This window comes from Pseudophryne corroboree, chromosome 11 (genome assembly GCF_028390025.1).
Source record: "Pseudophryne corroboree isolate aPseCor3 chromosome 11, aPseCor3.hap2, whole genome shotgun sequence".
Lineage (NCBI taxonomy): Eukaryota > Metazoa > Chordata > Amphibia > Anura > Myobatrachidae > Pseudophryne > Pseudophryne corroboree.
Window position 1 is genome coordinate 112,645,565 of NC_086454.1, and position 22,316 is coordinate 112,667,880.

General features: G+C 44.6%; 1 long non-coding RNA gene across 1 annotated transcript in view; it reads left to right on the forward strand.

Annotated features, from left to right (window-relative positions):
* LOC134969046 (uncharacterized) overlaps nt 1–19,444 on the forward strand; it is a 53,500-nt gene extending 34,056 nt beyond the window's left edge. The window contains exon 3 of the long non-coding RNA XR_010189385.1: nt 19,107–19,444. This is a non-coding gene — a long non-coding RNA (uncharacterized LOC134969046). The remainder of the gene's footprint in view (nt 1–19,106) is intronic.
* Nucleotides 19,445–22,316: the final 2,872 nt, after the last annotated feature.

A 22,316-nucleotide genomic window follows, 5' to 3' on the forward strand; every position in this document is an offset into this window, starting at 1 on the left:
CCACTCGTCATGGCCGAGACGATGAAATGCCATCAACGTCGTCTGCCGATGCCCAATGTCATAGTACAGAGCATGTAAAATCCAAAACACCAAATATCAGTAAAAAAAGGACTCAAAAATCTAAAATAAAATCGTCGGAGGAGAAGCGTAAACTTGCCAATATGCCATTTACCACACGGAGTGGCAAGGAACAGCTGAGGCCCTGGCCTATGTTCATGGCTAGTGGTTCAGCTTCACATGAGGATGGAAGCACTCAGCCTCTCGCTAGAAAAATAAAAAGACTTAAGCTGGCAAAAGCACAGCAAAGAACTGTGCGTTCTTCGAAATCACAAATCCACAAGGAGAGTCCAATTGTGTCGGTTGCGATGCCTGACCTTCCCAACACTGGACGTGAAGAGCATGCGCCTTCCACCATTTGCACGCCCCCTGCAAGTGCTGGAAGGAGCACCTGCAGTCCAGTTCCTGATAGTCAGATTGAAGATGTCAGTGTTGAAGTACACCAGGATGAGGAGGATATGGGTGTTGCTGGCGCTGGGGAGGAAATTGACCAGGAGGATTCTGATGGTGAGGTGGTTTGTTTAAGTCAGGCACCCAGGGAGACACCTGTTGTCCGTGGGAGGAATATGGCCATTGACATGCCTGGTGAAAATACCAAAAAAATCAGCTCTTCGGTGTGGAAGTATTTCAACAGAAATGCGGACAACATTTGTCAAGCCGTGTGTTGCCTTTGTCAAGCTGTAATAAGTAGAGGTAAGGACGTTAACCACCTCGGAACATCCTCCCTTATACGTCACCTGCAGCGCATTCATCATAAGTCAGTGACAAGTTCAAAAACTTTGGGCGACAGCGGAAGCAGTCCACTGACCAGTAAATCCCTTCCTCTTGTAACCAAGCTCACGCAAACCACCCCACCAACTCCCTCAGTGTCAATTTCCTCCTTCCCCAGGAATGCCAATAGTCCTGCAGGCCATGTCACTGGCAATTCTGACGAGTCCTCTCCTGCCTGGGATTCCTCCGATGCATCCTTGCGTGTAACACCTACTGCTGCTGGCGCTGCTGTTGTTGCTGCTGGGAGTCGATGGTCATCCCAGAGGGGAAGTCGTAAGACGACTTTTACTACTTCCACCAAGCAATTGACTGTCCAACAGTCCTTTGCGAGGAAGATGAAATATCACAGCAGTCATCCTGCTGCAAAGCGGATAACTGAGGCCTTGGCATCCTGGGCGGTGAGAAACGTGGTTCCGGTATCCATCATTACTGCAGAGCCAACTATAGACTTGATTGAGGTACTGTGTCCCCGGTACCAAATACCATCTAGGTTCCTTTTCTCTAGGCAGGCGATACCGAAAATGTACACAGACCTCAGAAAAAAAGACTCACCAGTGTCCTAAAAAATGCAGTTGTACCCAATGTCCACTTAACCACGGACATGTGGACAAGTGGAGCAGGGCAGACTCAGGACTATATGACTGTGACAGCCCACTGGGTAGATGTATTGACTCCCGCCGCAAGAACAGCAGCGGCGGCACCAGTAGCAGCATCTCGCAAACGCCAACTCTTTCCTAGGCAGGCTACGCTTTGTATCACCGGTTTCCAGAATACGCACACAGCTGAAAACCTCTTACGGCAACTGAGGAAGATCATCGCAGAATGGCTTACCCCAATTGGACTCTCCTGTGGATTTTTGGCATCGGACAACGCCAGCAATATTGTGTGTGCATTAAATATGGGCAAATTCCAGCACGTCCCATGTTTTGCACATACCTTGAATTTGGTGGTGCAGAATTATTTAAAAAACGAGAGGGGCGTGCAAGAGATGCTGTTGGTGGCCAGAAGAATTGCGGGACACTTTCGGCGTACAGGCACCACGTACAGAAGACTGGAGAACACCAAAAACGCCTGAACCTGCCCTGCCATCATCTGAAGCAAGAAGTGGTAACGAGGTGGAATTCAACCCTCTATATGCTTCAGAGGTTGGAGGAGCAGCAAAAGGCCATTCAAGCCTATACAACTGACCACGATATAGGAGGTGGAATGCACCTGTCTCAAGCGCAGTGGAGAATGATTTCAACGTTGTGCAAGGTTCTGCAACCTTTTGAACTTGCCACACGTGAAGTCAGTTCAGACACTGCCAGCCTGAGTCAGGTCATTCCCCTCATCAGGCTTTTGCAGAAGAAGCTGGAGACATTGAAGGAGGAGCTAACACTGAGCGATTCCGCTAGGCATGTGGGACTTGTGGATGGAGCCCTTAATTCGCTTAACAAGGATTCACGGGTGGTCAATCTGTTGAAATCAGAGCACTACATTTTGGCCACCGTGCTCGATCCTAGATTTAAAACCTACGTTGTATCTCTCTTTCCGGCAGACACAAGTCTGCAGGGGTTCAAAGAACTGCTGGTGAGAAAATTGTCAAGTCAAGCGGAACGCGACCTGTCAACATCTCCTCCTTCACATTCTCCCGCAACTGGGGGTGCGAGGAAAAGGCTCAGAATTCCGAGCCCACCCGCTGGCGGTGATGCAGGGCAGTCTGGAGCGACTGCTGATGCTGACATCTGGTCCGGACTGAAGGACCTGACAACGATTACGGACATGTCGTCTACTGTCACTGCATATGATTCTCTCACCATTGAAAGAATGGTGGAGGATTATATGAGTGACCGCATCCAAGTAGGCACGTCAGACAGTCCGTACGTATACTGGCAGGAAAAAGAGGCAATTTGGAGGCCCTTGCACAAACTGGCTTTATTCTACCTAAGTTGCCCTCCCACAAGTGTGTACTCCGAAAGAGTGTTTAGTGCCGCCGCTCACCTTGTCAGCAATCGGCGTACGAGGTTACTTCCAGAAAATGTGGAGAAGATGATGTTCATTAAAATGAATTATAATCAATTCCTCCATGGAGACATTCACCAGCAGCAATTGCCTCCACAAAGTACACAGGGAGCTGTGATGGTGGATTCCAGTGGGGACGAATTGATAATCTGTGAGGAGGGGGATGTACACGGTGATGAATCGGAGGATGATGATGAGGTGGACATCTTGCCTCTGTAGAGCCAGTTTGTGCAAGGAGAGATTAATTGCTTCTTTTTTGGTGGGGGTCCAAACCAACCCGTCATTTCAGTCACAGTCGTGTGGCAGACCCTGTCACTGAAATGATGGGTTGGTTAAAGTGTGCATGTCCTGTTTATACAACATAAGGGTGGGTGGGAGGGCCCAAGGACAATTCCATCTTGCACCTCTTTTTTCTTTCATTTTTCTTTGCGTCATGTGCTGTTTGGGGGGTGTTTTTTGGAAGGGCCATCCTGCGTGACACTGCAGTGCCACTCCTAGATGGGCCAGGTGTTTGTGTCGGCCACTTGGGTCGCTGAGCTTAGTCACACAGCTACCTCATTGCGCCTCTTTTTTTCTTTGCGTCATGTGCTGTTTGGGGAGTGTTTTTTGGAAGGGCCATCCTGCGTGACACTGCAGTGCCACTCCTAGATGGGCCAGGTGTTTGTGTCGGCCACTTGGGTCGCTGAGCTTAGTCACACAGCTACCTCATTGCGCCTCTTTTTTTCTCTGCGTCATGTGCTGTTTGGGGAGTGTTTTTTGGAAGGGCCATCCTGCGTGACACTGCAGTGCCACTCCTAGATGGGCCAGGTGTTTGTGTCGGCCACTAGGGTCGCTTAGCTTACTCACACAGCTACCTCATTGCACCTCTTTTTTTTCTTCTTTGCGTCATGTGCTGTTTGGGGAGCATTTTTTGGAAGGGTCATCCTGCCTGACACTGCAGTGCCACTCCTAGATGGGCCAGGTGTTTGTGTCGGCCACTTGGGTCGCTGAGCTTAGTCACACAGCTACCTCATTGCGCCTCTTTTTTTCTTTGCGTCATGTGCTGTTTGGGGAGTGTTTTTTGGAAGGGCCATCCTGCGTGACACTGCAGTGCCACTCCTAGATGGGCCAGGTGTTTGTGTCGGCCACTAGGGTCGCTTAGCTTACTCACACAGCTACCTCATTGCGCCTCTTTTTTTTCTTCTTTGCGTCATGTGCTGTTTGGGGAGTATTTTTTGGAAGGGCCATCCTGCCTGACACTGCAGTGCCACTCCTAGATGGGCCAGGTGTTTGTGTCGGCCACTTGGGTCGCTGAGCTTAGTCACACAGCTACCTCATTGCGCCTCTTTTTTTCTTTGCGTCATGTGCTGTTTGGGGAGTATTTTTTGGAAGGGCCATCCTGCCTGACACTGCAGTGCCACTCCTAGATGGGCCAGGTGTTTGTGTCGGCCACTTGGGTCGCAGAGCTTAGTCACACAGCTACCTCATTGCACCTCTTTTTTTCTTTGCGTCATGTGCTGTTTGGGGAGTGTTTTTTGGAAGGGCCATCCTGCGTGACACTGCAGTGCCACTCCTAGATGGGCCAGGTGTTTGTGTCGGCCACTAGGGTCGCTTAGCTTACTCACACAGCTACCTCATTGCGCCTCTTTTTTTTCTTCTTTGCGTCATGTGCTGTTTGGGGAGTATTTTTTGGAAGGGCCATCCTGCCTGACACTGCAGTGCCACTCCTAGATGGGCCAGGTGTTTGTGTCGGCCACTTGGGTCGCTGAGCTTAGTCACACAGCTACCTCATTGCGCCTCTTTTTTTCTTTGCGTCATGTGCTGTTTGGGGAGTGTTTTTTGGAAGGGCCATCCTGCGTGACACTGCAGTGCCACTCCTAGATGGGCCAGGTGTTTGTGTCGGCCACTAGGGTCGCTTAGCTTACTCACACAGCTACCTCATTGCGCCTCTTTTTTTTCTTCTTTGCGTCATGTGCTGTTTGGGGAGTATTTTTTGGAAGGGCCATCCTGCCTGACACTGCAGTGCCACTCCTAGATGGGCCAGGTGTTTGTGTCGGCCACTTGGGTCGCTGAGCTTAGTCACACAGCTACCTCATTGCGCCTCTTTTTTTCTTTGCGTCATGTGCTGTTTGGGGAGTATTTTTTGGAAGGGCCATCCTGCCTGACACTGCAGTGCCACTCCTAGATGGGCCAGGTGTTTGTGTCGGCCACTTGGGTCGCAGAGCTTAGTCACACAGCTACCTCATTGCACCTCTTTTTTTCTTTGCGTCATGTGCTGTTTGGGGAGTGTTTTTTGGAAGGGCCATCCTGCGTGACACTGCAGTGCCACTCCTAGATGGGCCAGGTGTTTGTGTCGGCCACTAGGGTCGCTTAGCTTACTCACACAGCTACCTCATTGCGCCTCTTTTTTTTCTTCTTTGCGTCATGTGCTGTTTGGGGAGTATTTTTTGGAAGGGCCATCCTGCCTGACACTGCAGTGCCACTCCTAGATGGGCCAGGTGTTTGTGTCGGCCACTTGGGTCGCTGAGCTTAGTCACACAGCTACCTCATTGCGCCTCTTTTTTTCTTTGCGTCATGTGCTGTTTGGGGAGTGTTTTTTGGAAGGGCCATCCTGCGTGACACTGCAGTGCCACTCCTAGATGGGCCAGGTGTTTGTGTCGGCCACTTGGGTCGCTGAGCTTAGTCATCCAGCGACCTCGGTGCAAATTTTAGGACTAAATATAATATTGTGAGGTGTTCAGAATAGACTGAAAATGAGTGGAAATTATGGTTATTGAGGTTAATAATACTTTGGGATCAAAATGACCCCCAAATTCTATGATTTAAGCTGTTTTTTAGGGTTTTTTGAAAAAAACACCCGAATCCAAAACACACCCGAATCCGACAAAAAAAATTCGGTGAGGTTTTGCCAAAACGCGTTCGAACCCAAAACACGGCCGCGGATCCGAACCCAAAACCAAAACACAAAACCCGAAAAATTTCCGGTGCACATCTCTAATATTTACCCATTTCATCTGGAAAAGGTGGTCTTTATCACTGCTCATTCTGGGTGAGAAAGAGGGAATGTGCCATTGTATTCATCTTTATGAAGGGTTCTTTATGTACTTTTTATCTGATTTTACCTGTCAGTTAGAATGAATATCCTTTGTTTGGAAGAACTCTGTGGGAGTTCCCATGCTTATTAATGGCTTTGGGGAATATATGTGGAAGTGGATCCGGTGCAAAAGATACCTTTTGTGGAACATCTATACCTGTTCCCAGTGTGTTTTTATGAGGGGGGCTTTTGTGATATACATTGTCCACTCTCCAGCCAGCAGCATAGAGGGTGGCTATACCATTGAAATGATACCTTTATGTGAATGCATCTCACCTTTATTAGGTGAGTTTGTGGAGGGAATTTCCATTCATCAATTGAGAATGTGAAATTTATTAACAGGCCCCTCTGTTCTTTTCCTGTTACCTTAGAATTTGGACATCAAACAGAAAAGGCATCAGAATTAGAAGACTGGTTCACTATTACTGCAAAGAAACAGCGCTCTTGGAACCACTAATTTTTTGTTTATATTGTGTAAGGGGGTGCACCTGGGTAGGACCTGAGCTGCAGTCTCAGGGCTCCAGTTTACTTTGACTTTTTGTTTTTATACCCTGCTGATGCAGTATAACTACCTTGTGTTTTCTTGCTGTGCTCAGTATTGCCATGGTGTGTGACCTGTGACATGAAACTGTCTTCTACAACCTCACTTTATAGCAAGGGGATGGTGGCAAATCAAGCCGCCATTTGTCTTTCGATAGGAGGAAGAAGTATCTGCAATATATGGGGTTCACAGATCACAGATTTTGGCCACAAATTGATTGGGACTGTTACAGTGCATCCGGAAAGTATTTGCAGCGCTTCACTTTTTCCACATTTTGTTATGTCACAGCCTTATTCCAAAATGGAATAAATAGATTTTCCCCTCAAAATTCTACACACAATACCCCATAATTACAATATGAAAAAAAGTGTTTTTGAGATTTTTGCAAATTTATTAAAAATAAAAAACTAAGAAATCACATGTTCATAAGTATTCACAGCCTTTGCCATGAAGTTCAAAATTGAGCTCAGGTGCATCCTGTTTCCACTGATCATCCTTGAGATGTTCCTACAGCTTAATTGGAGTCCACCTCTAGTAAATTCAGTTGATTGGACATGATTTGGAAAGGCACACACCTGTCTATATCAGGTCCCACACTTGACAGTGCATGTCTGAGCACAAACCAAGCATGAAGTCAAAGGAATTATCTGTAGACCTCTGAAACAGGATTGTCTCGAGGCACAAATCTGGGGAAGGGTACAGAAAATATCTGCTGCTTTGAAGGTGCCAATGAGCACAGTGGCTTCCATCATCCATAAATGGAAGTAGTTCGGAACCACCAGGACTCTTCCTAGAGCTGGCCGGCCATCTAAACTGAGCGATTGGGGGAGAGGGGCCCTAGTCAGGGAGGTGACCAAGAACCTGATGGTCACTTTGTCAGAGCTACAGCATTCCTCTGTAGAGAGAGGAGAACCTTCCAGAAGGACAACCATCTCTGCAGCAATCCACCTATCAGACCTGTATGGTAGAGTGGTCAGACAGAAGCCACTCCTTAGTAAATAGCACATGGCAGCCTGCCTGGAGTTTGCCGAAATGCACCTGAAGGACTCTCAGACCATGAGAAACAAAATTTTCTTGTATGATGAGACAAAGATTGAACTCTTTGGTGTGAATGCCAGGCGTCATGTTTGGAGAAAACCAGGCACCGCTCATCACCAGGCCAATACCATCCCTACAGTGAAGCATGGTGGTGGAAGCATCATGCTGTGGGGATGTTTTTCAGCAGCAGGAACTGGGAGACTAGTCAGGATATAGGGATGGATGAATGCAGCAATGTACAGAGACATCCTGGATGAAAACCTGCTCCAGAGCGCTCTTGACCTCAGACTGGGGCGACGGTTCATCTTTCAGCAGGACAACGACCCTAAACACACAGCCAAGATATCAAAAGAGTGGCTTCAGGACAACTCTGTGAATTTCCTTGAGTCGCCCAGCCAGAGCCCAGATTTGAATCCGATTGAACATCTCTGGAGAGATCTGAAAATGACTGTGCACCGACGCTTCCCATCCAACCTGATGGAGTTTGAGAGGTGCTGCAAAGAGGAATGGGCGAAACTGCCCAAAGATAGGTGTGCCAAGCTTGTGGCATCATATTCAAAAAGACTTGAGACTGTAATTGCTGCCAAAGGTGCATCAACAAAGTGTTGAGCAAAGGCTGTGAATACTTATGTACATGTGATTTCTTAGCTTTTTATTTTTCATAAATTTGCAAAAATCTCAAAAACACTTTTTTCACATTGTCATTATAGGATATTATGTGTAGAATTTTGAGGGGGAAAAAATGAATTTATTCCAGTTTGGAATAAGGTTGTAACATAATAAAATGTGGAAAAAGTGAAGTGCTGTGAATACTTTCTGGATGCACTATTCATCAGGTTTTTCAACATGTTTCATTTCACAGATTAATTGGGGCTGTAGATTCCTAGTGTATGGGCAACAATCTGCAGATCTGCAGACAGTTTCTAGCAAAGTCTTTCAAGATTGGCAGGTCTGTTTAACAGAAAATGATCTGCAAATCACTGAAAAATATCTGTAATGTATGGGCAAGTCAGATGGATTGTAAAAACAAAAAATCTGGGGGCGGAAATCTCAGTATCTGTTAGAGATGAGCGGGTTCGGTTCTCTGAGAACCGAACCCTACCGAACTTCACGTGTCAGACACAGGGGTGAGCCAGGTTCGGTTGCTCCCGCCTGACTCGGAAAACCTGAATGAGGCAAAACGTCATCATCCAGCTGTTGGATTCTCGCGAGATTCAGATTCCATATAAAGAGCTGCGCGTCGCCATTTTCACTCATGCATTGTAGAGGGTACAGAGAGGACGTGGCTACGTTCTCTGTGTCAGTTCTCAGTATCAGTGCTCGGTATCAGTGCTTATTGCTGCTCAGTAATACTAGTACAGTGTCTCTCTTGTGCTGCATCTTGCTGCTGTAGGGTGCTCTGGTAGTAGTGTCCTGTGACTGCATCGGTCATCATCATTCCAGTCACAGTGGTATCTGGGGGGTGACAATTCCAGAGGGCTTTTGTGCTGCTCACTAATACTAGTACAGTGTCTTGTGCTGCAATGTGCTGCTCAGTGTCAGTTCTCTGTAGTATCATCAGTGCTCAGTATCATCAGTGCTCAGTATCATCAGTGCTCAGTATCACTGCTCATTGTCTTGTAGTGCTCAGTATCACTACATTACTAATACTAGTACAGTGTCTTGTGCTAATCGTGCTGCTCAGTGTCAGTTGTACGTAGTATCATCAGTGCTCAGTATCATCAGTGCTCAGTATCACTGCTCATTGTTTTGTGGTGCTCAGTAATACTACATTACTAATACTAGTACAGTGTCTTGTGCTAATCGTGCTGCTCAGTGTCAGTTGTACGTAGTATCATCAGTGCTCAGTATCATCAGTGCTCAGTATCACTGCTCATTGTTTTGTGGTGCTCAGTAATACTACATTACTAATACTAGTACAGTGTCTTGTGCTAATCGTGCTGCTCAGTGTCAGTTGTACGTAGTATCATCAGTGCTCAGTATCATCAGTGCTCAGTATCACTGCTCATTGTTTTGTGGTGCTCAGTAATACTACATTACTAATACTAGTACAGTGTCTTGTGCTAATCGTGCTGCTCAGTGTCAGTTCTCCATAGTATCATCAGTGCTCAGTATCATCATGTCAGACAGTCCGTACGTATACTGGCAGGAAAAAGAGGCAATTTGGAGGCCCTTGCACAAACTGGCTTTATTTTACCTAAGTTGCCCCCCCCTCCAGTGTGTACTCCGAAAGAGTGTTTAGTTCATCCGGTCACCTTGTCAGCGATCGGCGTAGGAGGTTACTTCCAGAAAATGTGGAGAAGATGATGTTCATCAAAATTAATTATAAATTCCTCCGTGGAGACATTTACCAGCAATTGCCTTCAGAAAGCACACAGGGACCTGTGATGGTGGATTCCAGTGGGGACGAATTAATACTCTGTGAGGAGGATGTACACAGTGAAAGGGGTGAGGAATCAGAGGATGAGGATGAGGTGGACATCTTGCCTCTGTAGAGCCAGTTTGGGCAAGGAGAGATTGATTGCTTCTTTTTTGGTGGGGGCCCAAACCAACCAGTCATTTCAGCGACAGTTGTGTGGCAGATCCTGTCGCTGAAATGATTGGTTTGTTAAAGTGTGCATGTCCTGTTTATACAACATAAGGGTGGGTGAGAGGGCCCAAGGACAATTTCATCTTGCACCTCTTTTTTTATTTATCTTTGCATCATGTGCTGTTTGGGGACTATTTTTTTAAGTGCCATCCTATCTGACACTGCAGTGCCACTCCAAGATGGGCCAGGTGTTTGTGCCGCCCACTTGGGTCGCTTAGCTTAGCCATCCAGTGACCTTGGTGCAAATTTTAGGACTTAAAATAATATTGTGAGGTGTGAGGTGTTCAGAATAGACTGGAAATGAGTGGAAATTATGGTTATTGAGGTTAATAATACTATAGGATCAAAATTACCCCCAAATTCTATGATTTTAGCTGTTTTTGAGGTTTTTTTTAAAAAAACACCCGAATCCAAAACGCATCCGAATCCAAAAAAAATCCGAAAGGGTGGTTTTGGAAAAACGCGTTCGAATCCAAAACACGACCGCGGACCCGAATCCAAAACCAAAACACAAAACACGAAAAATGCCCGCTGTACATCTCTAGTATCTTTGAAACAACAAACTGCAATTGCAGATGTGTGGGCCCCTTTACACAATATTTTATTATGATCTTACGACCAGTGTGTGGATGATGAAAAGAGGTTTGAGGAGACATGCTCCTACATATGGTGCATTTTGCACAATGGAAACATCCTGGTTTAAATTTTGGTAGCCAACTTGACGTACCCTCAGTCCAAGTGAGTTCAGGATGTAACAGAAGATCCTTTGAATTAGGAGCTCTCCTAAAGCTAATACAAGGTTCCTTAGGTAAACTCTTATTAAGAGTCCATGGCTCTTATTGGCCAGTGTTTTCTAATCGCCTTTCTCCCTTTTGGGCCAGTTGATTCACAGATGGTAGTCACCATAAAAGGGTTGTCAGAAACTCTATAATTTTTTCTACTATTCCCATCAGTGTATATTTTATGGAGGCAACATGATACTGTTAAGTCCCTGTAATCCTTTTGGGCAAACTGATCTGCTATATCTTCCAATTTCTGCTAAGCTGTCAGCGACTCAGAGATGTTTCATAGGACTCTGAGGAATTAAGAGACCGGAAGGTTCTGTTTCAAAGAACATGGGTGATGACTGTCTTTACACAGTATTGCGATCAGTGGTTTTTCTGAATAGTTTGTGACCATAGCCAGTGGAGAAAGTGTATACCATCACATCTAAAAAATCAATGTGTTTGCTATGATAGTTAATCATTAACCTAATTGGATTGCCTAGCCCATTCAGATAAGAGAGCATGACATCAAGGTCCCATTCCAGATAAGAAACATATTGTCTATAAAGCGCGATAGTGTATGATATTATTTCCAAACCATGGGATAATGAACGTCCTTTCATATGCATCCAATCACAAATTCACATAAGATGGTGTAATGTTATGTCCCATAGTAGTTCCCGCGTTCTAGAGAAAATATATTCCACCATATTTTAAATATTTACATGTCAGTGTCATCTCAAGCAACCCAATCAAACATTCAATGGGTGGTGAGTTTACATTTGTCTCTATCAATGCCCTTCTAACTGTCTCAAAACCCTCACAATGGGGGACAACAATGTACAAAGATGATATGTCTGTGGTAACTAGAAGGGAGACCTCAGATCAAGTCAAGGTTATGATATCAGCAATTAAGTCATTAGTATCTTTAAGATACAGTAGCTTTTGTATCCTCTAAACACATGGTTGGAGGAAATTATCAAGATATTTACCTTACCACAGGAGAAAATAATGAATTATAGGGCGAGTTAATAAGCCTCCCGGGCGGGTCAGTTAAAGTTTTGTTTATTTTTGGTAACAAATATAAAATTAGGCAGATTGAAAAGTCTGTTTAAAAAAAAATCATATGTCTGTTGATCTATCCACCTATTTATCAGGGATGTCTCTAACAGTGTGTTAAGTCAATTCTTAAAGTATACAGTAGGGCCTACAAAACCATAAGCACATTATCCGGAGAACCAATGGACAGATCCCCTCTTGGTGACGGATGCTGAGAATGACACCATTCAACCTGCTTCAAAGAAAGCTGCAGCTAATTAGCAGTGACATGCAGTGAGGTAAGGCAGAGTCTTTTCTGTCATACTAATGTATATGCATATATAGTAACTGAAAAATACAAAGAATATACAGTATTAGAAATATCTTCTTTGTGTCATTCTAATCAATTGAATAGTCAAAACTCTTGGGTAAAAAGTCCATGATAGGTGAGGCAGTGCCTCCCCTTCCTATCTTTCCACACATCTCCAATCAAAACTCAACAAATCTCCAGCAATATACTGCTGCCCCTTTGTATAATGCTCACATGAACCTTTTGGCTCATATATTATGGGTAAATCTGATTTTGTTAATAGCCAGTGCCTCCTAAGTCATTTCTCTTACTGCACGTGCCTGCTGATTAGGATGATGCTCCCCCATCTTCTCATGTACCTGGAGCCCTCACACATTGACATACAGTGATGTAGTGGAGGCAATTAAAATACTATGGGACCTTTACTGCCCCAAGCTGTTGAGGATATCACTTTCCAATGAAAACACCTCACACACCATGTCACTGCTGCTGAGCACAGAATTGGGCAAACACTTCAAGATGTCTCTAAGTTAAAATACACAGTCCAGCAATTAGGAAAAGAGTAAACTCAATTGTGGAACATGGTGGATGAACTAGAAAATCATTCTATACGTAATAATATCTGCCTGGTTGGTTTGGCGCAAAATTACTACCTTGCCACATGTGCCGCATATCCTAGTTTCGGCCCTGATTTTGAGTATTTTTAAAGAAATATCTTTGGGACAACATGGTAACTTTTAATTCAGGTTCCAATTACATTAATTGTTAAAGGGAAAAAAATACACATTTTCTCCCCTGCATAAAATTTATCTAAACAATATACATTTATCTGTATTGAGGCCCACAAAACACACTTGACACTGTTTTAGGTTGTTAAACTGAAAAGGGAACATTTTTCCATTTAATTGTCAGGACGAGGTGGGAACGCTGGGCAGTCTGCGTCCACTATATGTACTCCTCGAGGGGTGATCCATTTTAACTCCTCCTTGAAGGCTGCATAGTGGGCAAGTGGGGCTCGTCCACCTGTTCTGAGACTCCAGCAGAGCTCCTCAGACATCTTGGTCTTCAGGACCCTCTTGTTGTCTCCATATCTCTTCTTCACATTCTTCTGGTCCCATCAGTAGGAGCTTACCACGTTGACTGGATCCCGGATCGACCTCCACATGGTCTTCTTCTGGGACGCATGAGTCCTGTACGCCTAGGCACCCAGCAGATGTGGGTACACCTGCACCATGGCATGGACCAGGGTACAGTTCTACTCAAATGAATACCTTGCACTGTGCATGGCCCTAGTTCTGCCATGTGTTGATGTCTCAGCCTCTTTATCCTCCTCCTCCTCTTCAGTGTCCTCCACAGTAGTCTCCTGCACCTCCTCTTCCTCCTCCTCTCCTGCCGCTGTGTCAATAACTGGGACATAGCCGCCTCCTCCTCTTCCTCTACCAGCCTCCTCCTCCTTTCTCTGCCTACTTGACTGGATGCAATGCCTACTGAGAAGATGCCAACCACTACTACCTCCTCACTCTTAAACAACCTGCCCCTCCCAATTTTTTTTTGTTTTCCACTTCTTTGTTTTCTTTCAAACAACAACATTCTGTTGACAAAATGTGTTTGTGTTTTTTTCAAATCAAAAGTTCTTTGGAAAATCACACTTTTATTTACCCCTAATGTGTTGTCATTTTATGTTTAGGTAGATACACTATTTAGGGGCTACATTAAAGCAATTATTTTTTGTAGGACATGTAAAAATATGATTTAGTGAGTACATTTTACCAGGAGGTAGTCAATTTACCGGCTGTCGGGATCCCAGCTGTCAGGATACCAACGTGGGTATCCTGGCACCCGGTGAAATACCGGCGGTCGAAATCCCTACTGCCGGCTGGAATCCTCACTTGAGTGGTGATCCACGCCACCACCCGACGGGGAATATAACCCTGTAGCGACCAAAGGTCACCACTGGGTCGGAAATGTGTGGCAGGTGCAGTGAACCCGCGAAGGGACATGCTGCGCTTGCCACCAGTATCCCGGGTGTTGGGATCCCGCCGTTGGTCATCTGACCGTCAGGATCCCGACAGCCGGGATATCATACTGATCTTTATTTTACCTAATGGCTTAATATGATGCTCTTTTACACATACATGTATAAATGTGTCCTCATATATCTTTGCTGCAGTCAGGCTAAACAGGTGCACATTTAACCCCCGAAAATGTGTCTTGGCTGTAAATGTGTTTCTAAATTGCACAAGCTGATCCAGCTGAATCTTTTGATACTGTATGTGACATGGCTATATTATGTGTGTAATTTCCAAATACTCCAAGTACTGTACTTGTTTTTATTTATTTGTTTACACAGAAATACGTCTTAAGGGGGGTACACACTGAGAGATCCGTGCTTAATTTCTAAGCAGACTAGGGGGGTAATTCAGAGTTGACTGTAGATGTGCTAAATTTAGCACATCTACGATCAGTTTCTCTGACATGAGGGGGGATGCCCCGCATAGGGCTAGTCCGCCCCACATGTCATGCCCTGCCCCCTCTCCCCCGCACAGGTACAAAAGCATCACATTGCGACGATGCTTTTGTACCTGATGAGTAGCTCCCTGCCAGCACAGCTCCTGCGCACTGACAGGATGCTACAGGCCGTGCCGTGGGTCGCAGCGGCTGCGTCTTATGTCAAGCAGCCGCCGCGGCACGCCACCCCAGCGGTCCAGACATGCCTTCATTGTACGGACTGCGCCCCGCCAATGGCATTCTAATGCCATTGGCACGCCCCTTCCTGCCCTGCTGTTAGCATCTCACTGGTCTCCCGGTGTGTGCATGCGCAGTATGGCTACTGCGTGTACGCACTCCACACAGTAATTCTGCAGCTGCAGCGATCCAGTCTGAATTAACCCCTAGATTGCTTAGAAATTAAGCATGGATCTCTCCATGTGTATGGCCCATAGTGATAGCCAGTGGCGTAAGTTTTTCCCAGTTGCCCGGAGGCAAGAAAAATATTGGTGCCCCCTCCCCTATATATCATCCGTGAGCCAATAACATGCCGTTTTGAGATCCAAGTAACACAGAGTAAAACCGAACCCACTCATCTCTAATTCTAACTATATGAAGCTACTACAAAACCATTGCAACTAGGAAGATCTATGTAGGGGTCCAGCCACACACTACATAGATCTGCTCAGTCACTCACAATGCTGATTATTTCTCTGACAATTAATTTGCAAGTGTCATAAATTATCCAGGATTAGAACCCACAACCTTTTACACTGGTAGCATGCACCTCACTGATGGAGATATCTGCTCTTGCATAGGAAGTATGAGAATTCTAACTATATGAAGTTACTTGTAATCATCAGAGAAATAACTTCATATGGTTAGAATTCTCATGCTTCCTTTATAGGAGCAAATAGCTTCATCAGTAAGGTGTCTGCTTCCAGTATATCTATAATAAAGAGGGTGTGATTTGTAAGGTGCAGTGACTAGTGGGGAAGTTGGCTACAGAAGAGATACCGGCTGCTGTCAGTTAACTTAATTGATTAATGTCGTTGAACACACAGAACAGGAGGAGAGGTGCCCCCCTTCAAAGCAAGAGCCCGGCGGCAGCTGACTCCGTTGCCTCCCAGAGTTCTGCCTCTGGTGATAGCGATGCTTGGCCCCGCGCAGCGCTATCGCCGGTACTAGATTGGCCTGCATGCAGGCACAATCTAGTACATCACGCACTTCACCGTTGTGTGAAGTGAGCATCCCCTCCAGTCCCCCCCTCGCTCTGTACACATCGCGCCGTGTGCTGAGCAGAGGGTGAGATGTGTGCTGAGCGGTCTGTGCTAGATCACTCAGCACACATCTCCCTGTGTGTACCCCTCCTTTAGATACGACTGTATTATCATCCTTAATTATGTTAGTGTTTTTCTGAAAAACACTGTACCATAACATTTTGTGAAGATACAATTAGACAAACAGTATAGCCATGCCACATATCATTGTATTCAGCTGGATCTGCTTATGTGACTAAGCACATCTATATTCCTCTAATACCCCTTTCACATAGAAAGTCAAATTACCAGGTTAAGAAGTTCTACCTGGTAATTTGCAGATAAACATGGGTCTTTTTTCTATGTGAAAGGGTCAACCCGGGTTGAAATCCCCAATTCTTTGACCTAGGAATTTAGCAGTATCAGAAACCTGGGAATTTTGACCCGGGTTGACCCTTTCACACAGAAGAAATACCCATGTAGATCTGCAAATATCCAGGTAGAACTGCTTCACCTGGTAATTTGCTTCCCTGCGTGAAAGGGGGGTCAGGCAGGGACCAACAAAACTACAGAGCACTCAAAATAATGTAAAAATTACATGTATAGTACATGGGGGTTTTGGAAATTAGACACAGAATATAGGCATGCCACATATCATTGGATTCAGCTGGACCTGCTTGTGTGACTAAGTACATGTATATACCCCTAACACCCATTTCCTGGGGAAAGTAATGTAAAAAAGGATATGTACAGTGTGTGGAGGATTTTTACAGATAAAAGTCTGGGTTTTTTTTGTGTCAAAATGTAGAGTGTTTATTTCATGCAAATGTACTTATAATTGATTTCCAACATTTTTTATAATCAACTCTGCCAGAAAAAACACCTCCAAATTCTTTGAGAGTATTAGAGCTGTTTTGTGTCCGACATGCCACATAGGACTCCATTACATCGACCGAGCTGTATACTTTACATGGGCAAAACATCTGGATCCAACTTTTTATCTATCTGTGTCTATCTAAAGGCAGGGGCCCATACAAACTGTGGAGAATTCCCACTCACCTATCACACTTTCTTAAATGTTGCCACTGTTTAGAAGCTGCCTGGGAGGAATATAACTTGACCAATTGGGGTCATTCCGAGTTGTTTGCTCGTTGCCGATTTTCGCTATGCTGCGATTTGTTGCAAACTGCGCATGCGCAAGGCACGCAGGGCGCATGCGCTTAGTTATTTAACTAAAAACTTAGCAGTTTTACTGTGGATCCTGCGGCGCTTTACATTCGCACTGCTGATCGGTGAATGATTGACAGGAAAGGGGCGCTTCTGGGTGGTAACTCAGCGTTTTCCCGGCGTTTGCAAAAAAACGCAGGCGTGTCAGGGAAAAACGCGGGAGTGTCTGGAGAAACGGGGGAGTGGCTGGCTGAACGCAGGGTGTGTTTGTGACGTCAAACCAGGAACTAAACGGACTGAGCTGATCGCAATCTGTGAGTAGGTCCGGAGCTACTCAGAAACTGCAAAGAATTATTTAGTAGCAATTCTGCTAATCTTTCGTTCTCTATTCTGCTAAGCTAAGATACACTCCCAGAGGGCGGCGGCCTAGCGTGTGCAATGCTGCTAAAAGCAGCTAGCGAGCGAACAACTCGGAATGAGGGCCAATATCTCATATGTGGAAACTCACCTGCAGCTATTTTGACAGGCTGCTAAAGCCGTAGATAGAGGCACTATTATTTCATATGTTTCAGCTCATAATAGGAAATATTCTCCCTCCTATCTTGAACTCCAGCAAGCTCTCATGGATACTTATCAGAAATACAAGTCTAACCCAACCGCACTTAATAAACATTTATACCTCACATCAAAAATGTGGGTGTATTATGCTTTACCGGTAATCAGGATGCCGGTGATCAAAAGGGTATGGGTCATTAGGTCAACAGTCATTAGGTCGACCACTATTGGTCGACATGCATTAGGTCAACATGGTCACTAGGTCTACATGGTCATTAGGTCGACGTGTCAAAGGTCGACACAAGTTTTTTTGGTGTTGTTTTCTTCGTAAAGTGATGGGGAACCCCAAATAGTGCACATTGTACCCACGCATGGCTCGCTTTGCTCGCCATGCTTCGGCAAGGTGCCTTGCTCCGTTACCGCTGCGCTCAGCACAGGTTACTATTCCCAATCGTAGTCCACGTGGATCATAAAGTATGAAAAAGTAAAAAAAAAATGAAAAAGAAAATGTGAAAAATGCATGTCGACCTTTTTCTATGTCAACCTAGTACATGTCGGCTTAATGACCATGTCGACCTATTGACCATGTCAACCTAACGTTTGTCGACCAATAGTGGTCGACCTAATGACTGTCGACCTAAGTCTTGTTGACCTAATGACCGTATCTCAATCAAAAGACTGACATTGTCATCCTGATGCTGAGAATCCCGACAGGCATTGGGTAAGTATACTAACCATCCCCCCCCCCTCCTAACTCTCCCTACCGGCAGCCTAACCCTAACCCTCCCCGGTGGTGCCAAAACCTAACCCCCCTCCCCGCAGCCTAAACCTAACCCTCCCTTTCCTGCAGCCTAACCCTACCCTCCAGCATCAGCATTGTGCCTGTTTGTCAGTATTCTGGCACCAGGATTCCAAGTGACGGCATCTTGACCGCCAGCATCCGGACTGCATCACCAAAAATTCACTGCCTCTTCAATTATCATTTATTGCTTTGTTTGGTCACATTGGCATTCAACCCAGATATATTTGTAATTATTTATGGGGTGGGTGTGGGGTGTGGTGGCCCCTGTGTCAGTGTGGCTGGGCTGCTTCAGGTCGGCACACCCTAACACTTTATTAACACTTATGATTTTCCCTATCACTTTGTATATATTTTTGTATTATTTTTAACACACCACTTACATAGCACTTCTGTGCTTCCTATTAACCCTTATTAATTTTCACCTGTGTGCTGACCTGGGGTAGCCGACTTGTGCCGACATGATGGGGTCCTGCACCCCGGACCCATACCTAGTATTAGGGACCCCCAGTGACGGAGAGGCCTTGTCGATCGGCCTGGGGGCTAAACCCTATATCTGCAGATATATGCAACCAAGATCTCCGTATAATCTGACTATTATGTAGTAATATTTTATATTTTATATTAACCATTTTTTGTATTGGTCACATTGGCAGGAAGGTTGTTCCAAACATCATGGAGAACTAACTACAGATCTTCAGTGGATGTAAGCTTGCTCAAATCCTTCTTTCTCTTCATGTAATCACAGACAGACTCCATGATGTTGAGATCAAGTTCTTAGGGGCCATATCATCACTTCCAGGACTCACTGTTGTTCTTCATTATGCTGGAAATAGTTCTTAATGACATTATCTGTATGTTTGGAGTCATTGCCCTGCTGCATAATAAATATGGAGCCAATCAGATGCCTCCTTTAATAACTGTTTGCAAGTGTACCTAGAAGAATTGATGCTGTTTTGATGGCAAAGTGTGGCCACGCTAAATATTGATTTGATTCAGATTTCTCTTGTCTTCATTCACTTTGTATTTTCTTAATTGATAAAAAATTTTTACTATTTAACTATTAACACTTTTATTTATTGTAAGCATGCTTAACTTGCAGCATTTTTTCCACACCTGCCTAAAACTTTTGTACAGTACTGTACAATATATATAAGTGCATCCCAAGAGTTTGTGTCATTCTCCTGTATAATGGGAATATATTATACATTATTTAAACTGCAAATATATCCTCCTATATTCACATTAACCTAACCACACGCTGAGAAATACTGTTGTGTGATCCTGTGTTGCGCATCATTCTCCCCTCTGTGTTGACCACGTCCTCTGATGGTTCAGGCTCAGGCTCCTCCACTACTGCTGCAATGTCTCCATGGTCATCATGCCCTTGACCCAGGGCAACATTATGGAGCATGCAGCATGTGTGGACTACTGTATGTCTCCTACTTAATGGGCATCATAAAGCAAGATCCCAGCCGATCAGTCCAAACAGTGGAACCTGCTCTTTAACACCCCAAAGATTTGCTTGATCACACTGCGGGTGACAATGTGTGCGTTGTTGAACCGATGCTGTGGAGTACCTCATGGTCTGAACAGAGGTGTCATGAGCCAAGTTTGACAAACCCATCAACCTGTAGTTTTTGTAGAGGAAAAAAAATTAAACTAGGCCAAAAATAATTTCCACAATAACAGCTATTACAGCACATATGTTTACAGATAAATGTGAAGAAACAGTTGTATGTACACTGGGGAGCAATTTAAAATTTTATAGGGAGGAGTTCTCGATTGCACACCCTAACTTAAAACAAAATGAGAGGTGATTCTATCCTGAGAGTTGTAGTGCCATACACACACAAAAAAGGGAAAAGTGCAGGTGTGTACACTATACTTTACTAATCAGAATAATTATAATAAATACTGCATTTTTTCCCCCCCAAAAGGTACTTTGCATAATATTGGCCAGATACTAATTAATGATATGTAGAGTATTAATTAGACATAACTCTTGAATTGGGGTGCTTTGATCCCAATGTGGATACCTTCTATGGCTCCCAGCACATTAAGGAATACTGAGAGTCAATAGAAGGCTACCTTTTGTGTCCTGCCACTCAGAGTCACAACTGGGGGCAATAATTTAATTTCAGATAATACTTGAGTTAAATGCCTGGAGAAAATGGTCCGCATACTCCCAAACACCCAAGAGTGCACAGACTGAAAGGAGCCTGTGGCAAACAAGTACATTAATTTATGCAACCCAGGCTCTTCAAAGTTACTGCCAGCTAAAGGTTCCAAATAATTTCTCCCCTGCTAATATAAGTACAGTTGGAATGTCTGGTTCAACCTAAAAAGCTGAGACAACTCTTGATTTGAGAGGGAATCCAGGTTCAACCTCACTAGTCTATAGGACTGTCTGGCATGTTCCCTAATAGGGACTTGGAACTGGTTACACTCCTACGTTCTCCTCCTGCACAGCTCATCCATAGTGATGATTCCACACAGATACTGCTCCTGTGATCTCAGCAAAAACACCACTGCTACCCTCACAAAGGTGAAATAGATGTAGGTGTGGTTCATATAGGGGTACAATTGGTGAATATGATGTTCTCCTGTGTTAATATGCCTCAAATGTTGATTTACAGTTACTGTGAGATTAACCTCGCCTATCTGAAGCTGGTCTATTTATTTGCAAGTTTTTGGACAGACTTTATTGAGAGTTTAAAACTCACACTCTGTTATATTGGGCGGGTTGTATGTTGTAAATGGGAAAACATCTGGATGCGCGTTTGGCCATTGTAAGTTGCAGGAATGCAAGTTTGCATGTTCTCACACCCTATTATATGTACGTGTTCTTAAAAATGTGCAAGTTTAGTGCTAAACTTGCACATTTACAGAACCCGCACCCTATTACATTTGGCTCTCTTCTGACATTCTAAACCATATTATTTTTAAATACACCGGTATAGAGAAACTTTTTTAACACCCGATATATACCACTATAGGGCAACCCTTCTTTTCCACCCTAACTTGAGAATTCTCTCATACTGAGAATGAACAGCCCTACCCTGACCACAGAAGCATCTACTTCAAGGAAATTTTTTTTTTTAAGAATCATTTTGATTGAGAACTGGAGCAGATTTAAAGGCTTGTGTCAAATGGTGACCAATGTGTAGGATTATGAATAATGATAGTGGCAGCAAGTGTAAAATAGTCACATAGAAATTTCCTATAACATTTTGCGAATCCTAACAATTATTTGGCTGCTTTGTTTTAAGATGGTTAGTTAGGGCCAATTAAGAATAATTTGACACTTAGAAGGATCCGTCTCTAATCACTAATCCTGAACTGTAGACAAGAAATCCAAATAATGGTATTGACTTGACTTCAAATGTGCATTTCTCAAGTTTATAGTATAATGTATGAACTGCTGGAGGACTTCTTTAACATGGAGACTTTACAGTATGTTTGCAAGTCAGTGGAAAAAATAAGTATATAGTCCAAACGGAACACTACACTGACATATAACAAGTCCCAGAAGATTTTTGGGACTCATAGACAGCAGGAAAGTTGCTGAGGTCAAAAGGCATACCCAGATATTTATAGTGCCCATCAATAGCATTAAAGGCAGTCTTCTTTTTGTCTCCAATTCTGAGTCAAATAAGATTATAGGCACCACGGGGCATGGCCTGGCAGCCATAACAGGCAGAAGCGCAGGCACAGCTCTCCTCCGGCACTCCCCAGATCTCTTGTAGCTGCTGTTCTGGGACATCTGGCCTTGCTCCTTTGTACACCTGAGACCCCCTAGAGTGTGCTGTTGCCGCTCACTGAGCCGGGGTGGGTCATCTACCATCCCGTGGGTTGCGGCCTGG